Raw genomic sequence first — 5192 nt, 5'->3', positions numbered from 1 at the left:
CAATTTTATTTGCTTATGCTCTGATCTTTGTTATTTCCTTTCTTGTGGTAGGTTGCTATATTTTATATTTTACTTCATTTCATTTTAAAACAATGCATGTGACTGAGAGGGCATGGACAGGGGTATGCCCTGCACCCACTGTGTGCAAAGCTGCAAGTGGACTCCGGATGGTGACCCCTTCCTGCACTTCCCATCTGTGCATTAAGTCCTTCCGGGTTTGTCCCACGCTGTGCTCTCTTCCTGAACTTTAACCCCTGTTTCTCATCCCAAGTGTCATAACTTCTGGGAGACTCTCCTGACGACAAGCCCCCTTCTCTCCTCAGGGTAGGTTAGGGACTGCACCTTCTTTCTCACCCCAGGGTAACACCACACTATGTCCTGATGGTCTGTTTATTCACTTACATGCCAACCTCCCCACCAGATTAAGAGCTCCAGGAAGAAAAAGGCCAGGGATTGTTTGTCTTTGGATTCCAGAGCAGGCAGTCTGGGATGACGGGGCTTGGGAAACAATCAGAATGGAGAAATAAGATAACTAGGTCTCAGCCTCATAGGACTTGCCTCCAACTCCCCAGAGGGGTCCATGGTTGCACCCAAAGGCCCACCAGTGCCTCTGAAGATACTATTTTAATATCAAAAGAAAATGAGGTGAGCAGCCAGCTACTGATCTCTCCATGTGCAGAAGGGTGATGAGAATTGAAGAGGCTTGGGATCAGCTAGTTCAGTGGAACACATGCACATCGGTCTCTACGACTCTGAGACCAGAACTAGACAGTGCCCGGCTACCACTACCAACTGAACTAAAAGGGATCCAATTAGAAGGTCCTGAGTAGAGTGGGAGAAAATGTGGACCAAAACTCAAAATTACTTAATTAGAAGAAAAGAGAGGAACAGACCAGGTTTACTGGTCAGAAAGAGACCAGAGGTGCCCCAGACTGTGGCCCTCGACCACCCTTCAGGTCTGGAGACGAGCTCTTGCTAGTGACCCAATTTTCAGCCAAATGGTAGATAGGTTTATAGGGAAGGGAGCAACAAGTCTAGCAAGTCTGCTCACCATGGACTGGTCAATCGTTCAAAATTAAAAGGGCAACATTTTCCTAAGGACAAAGTTGAGAAGGGATGGGAAGGTGGGTGGAATGTAAATAGGAACCACAGGGAGAAAGTGGGACAACTGTGTGGCCTGGAGTCCTGGGATGCTGCTGGACTGCAAAGTCGCTTTGAACTGCAAGGTCAGCAGTTCAAGTTCACCAGCTGCTCCTTGAAAACCCTATACAAGGTTACTATAAGTCAGAATTGACTTGATGGCACTTAACAACAACAACATGGAAGGGATGGTAATCACTGATATGAAACAAAGTGTATGATTTGTTGAATGTAAAGCTGATGATCTTGTCTGTAAATCTTTACTTGATTCACCATAAAAAGTTTAAAAAAAAGAAAATGAGAGCATCATATTTACCAGCTCCATGAAGATCTGTGTCTTGCATCTCCCCCCTGCACCCACCCCACCCACTTCTTGGGCAGAATCAAGAGCCACCTCCTTTTTATCTGGTCCCTCCCTTCCTTCCAAGGGTGGAGTCCCGACCCTCCCTAATCTCTGTTGCCCTAGGAGTGAAGCAGTGGCCCCCAGTCAAAGAGCCCCACCATAGAAGTTTCCACATGGTCCATGGCGTTTTTTGGTTATGAAATCTGAGTAGTGTCAGACCCAGCATCCCCCTATCTCCCCGCCACCCACCCTGTCTTCTTTAACGGTGTCACCAAGACTGTCACAAACAAGGGGGTGTGGGTCGTCACGTGGCCAGGCCTGGGGAACCACATTCTCGCTTCCTTGTTTCACACACGGCTGTTGGGGGTTGGACAGGGCTGGGGCCACGACTGGAGGGGTACCACAGCAGTGCCCAGTGGGGTGTGCTTGGTCACTGTCCCTAAAGCAGAGAGTCTCCTGAGCCCACAAGGCAGCTCTGCATGCTCTGCTGAACGCGGTAAGTGCTGGCTAGACAAACCACAGGGTGTGGCTTGGGGGTGGGGGGAACCCAAGGGCCCCACTGGGTGGCCTTATAGCTACTGGAAGATTCAAGGCAAGGCTGCCAGGCCCTTCACTGCAGACCCCAGAGAGGGCAGTTGAAGGCTCCAAGGGCCTCAAAGCCCAGACCCTCCTGGAGTTGCATCTCTTCTGGGTCCTGCTCCCTTCGAATCCCATCCTTTCTGTCACATTTGCCAGAGACCCTAGAGGGGGTACTTCTCTGGCAGTGAGCCTACCTTCTCCTTCTTAGGTGGGAAACTGAGGTTCAGAGAGGCGGAGGGCTTTCCTAGAGGAAGAACGGTGATTCCAGAAAGGCTGAGGGGAACAGGATTTGCCTGTGTTAAGGACGCATTAACATGTCCTTCTCAAAAACTTGTGCTTTACCCTTTTATAAAATTTTATTAAAAAGATGATACTTATCCATAGCAAATCATTAGAATTAAGATATTATTATTAGCAAAAGAGAAGATAATAATAAATATTAGAATGCTTTCATTCATGCTTCTTTGGGGGTGGTTTTGGGGCACTAAGGAGTCCTGGCTTGGCACTGTAGGATAAGCACTGGACCTCAAGTCAGTTTGAGCTGCAAGGTCGGTGGTTCATACTCAGTAGCCACTCCTTGGAAACCCTATACACGGTTGCTATGAGTTGAAACCGACTTGACGGCACTTAACAACCAGGGCGCTAAAGGAGAATGGGGTGCTGATGGCTAAAGCCATGCCCCTCCCCCCCACATCCTCCTCACACCAGAATACACACCACCAGAGTACACATGCCACAGAGAAGGATCAGGGTCCCTAGTACTTGGAATTCTCTTGTTTTCTCTTCCCTGGACCGTCTTGTTTTCCTTTCTGTGTAGCCCAACTCCTACCCCCTGGGTCTCCTCTGTGGGCTCTGGAGGTGATGCCCAGCCCTTTGTCCGGCTGAGCCACACCTTAAATCCTGGGTGCTTTGCTCACCAAGCGTGACCAGCAGCCAAGAAAGGTGAACCTAGGGAACTGGGCTGCCCAGATGAGCCACTCGTGCAAACCTGGGCCTGGGCCTGGACCCTGTGTGCCACACCCTGTGTGCCACAACCTGTGTGCCACAGAAAAACTGTAATTCTTAGGGTTTTCAATGGCTAATTCTTCTTTTTTAACTTTTAATTGTGAATTGAGTGAAAGTTTACAGAACAGATCATCACTTTTGTACTCAACAAATCATACACTTTGTGTCATTACAATGATTGCAATTCCTTCCATGGACCAACAGTTAACAGTTTTGACCTCTATTCGCTTTAACTATTGTATTCCTCCCTGTGTCTCCTGTTGAGTCAATCCCCTGTGCTCCATGAGGTTTTCAGTGGCTAATTTTTTATCAGGTGATCACCAGGCCTTTCTTCCAAAGTGCCTCTGGATGGATTCCACCCTTTCCTTCAACAACTGACTGTGTTAACTATTTGTACCACTCAGGGACTCCTCCCCTTCTTGAACATGAATTAACAGTCACCCCTGTCCTTTCAAGGGGGTGCTGGGGACTGGGTATATATATATATATACTTTTATACTCACAGAGCTCTTAGTGGCTGGTATATCATCCACTCTCAAAAACTGAGATTTGCATCACAGGAGAGGCAGCAGCTACGGATGGCTTCCTCCGTTTTCTAGTACTGCTCTAACAGAAATACCACGAGGGGCTGGCTTTAACCAACAAAACTGTACTTTTTCACAGTTTAGGAGGGTAGATATCTGAATTCAGGGTGCCCGCTCTAAGAGAAGACTTCCCTCTCTACTGGCTCACAGTTGAACATCTATAGGCTTTCTTGTCTCTTTTCAACATCTATAGGCCCAGTATTCCTTGGAGATCTCCATGAGTCTTAGTATCAATTCCCCCTAGATCTAGAAGATTCCCAGTGCAGAGATTCCAGGTCTGTCCCCTGTCTGCTTCTTCTCCCTCCTTTGATTCCTTGTGAAAGGCCTGCATCCTTGTGGATGCTACATACCACTTTAATCCCCTGACACTGATTGGCTCATCATATCAGATCACATGGTGGGGGATGATTACATAACTGTCAACCCACTGAAGATCATGATCAAGTCAAGTTGACATGTATTTTGGGAGGACACAGGGAACAACATTTCATTCCATGACAATGGCAAATAGGGTTTGGAATGGAAACAGGTTTATAGGGTCCTTGCCTCAGCCCTGTATTGACTGACAAGGTCAGAGATGTGTCAAGGTTGGGACATGGCAGGGTTACCCTGTGTTAAAACCCAAAAGCCAAACCCATTGCCTTTGAGTGGATTTGAACTCATAGTGACCACCTATGTTAGAGAATAGAGCTGCTCACAGGGTTTTCTTGGCAAACTATTAAGAGCTTGACTAGTAACCTAAGGAGTACTGGTTTGGTACTGTAGGATAAGCACTGGACTTCTAACTGCAAGGTTGGCAGTTCAAACCCACCAGCCACTCCTTGTAAACCCTATACAGGGTTGCTATGAGTCTGGATAGACTTGATGACACTTAACAACAACAGTAACCACGAGGTTGACTGTTTGAACCCACACTAAAAATGACCTGGCGATCTATTTCTGAAAAAATCAGCCACTGAAACCCAGATGGGCACAGTCCTACCCTGACATTGACTTGATGGCAATTGATTTGGGTGTTTTTTAAAAAATCTTTACAGAAACAGACCACCAGGGCCTTTCTTCTGCAGTACATCTGGTAGATTATAACCACCAACCTTTAGGATAGTTCTTGAGCACAAAATTGTGTCTACCAGTGACCTCTCCCTCTGCCCTAAATGCATAAAGAGAATAATCCTAATGATTACATCAGCTGGCATTTATCACTGACTATCATTTCTCTGGTAGCGTAGTGGTTATGAATTGGGCTGCTAATCTCACGGTCAGCAATTTGAAACTACCAGCGGTTACGCAGTAGAAAGATGAGGCTTTTGGCTCCCGTAAATATTTACAGCCTTAGAAACCCTGTACAGGGTCACTATGAGTCAGATCCGACTCCACGGCACATGACAACAACAATAATCATTTCCTATGCACTCCACACTCCACAAACACATCCGTGTTGGAAGAAGTACAGTCAGAATGCTCCTTAGAAATCAAGATGGCCAGACTTTGTCTCTCATGCTTCAGACATATTATTAGGAGGGACCAGTGCCTGGAGAAGG

Source organism: Chrysochloris asiatica, unplaced genomic scaffold (assembly GCF_000296735.1).
Source record: "Chrysochloris asiatica unplaced genomic scaffold, ChrAsi1.0 scaffold00142, whole genome shotgun sequence".
NCBI lineage: Eukaryota > Metazoa > Chordata > Mammalia > Afrosoricida > Chrysochloridae > Chrysochloris > Chrysochloris asiatica.
This window is presented reverse-complemented; position numbering follows the sequence as displayed.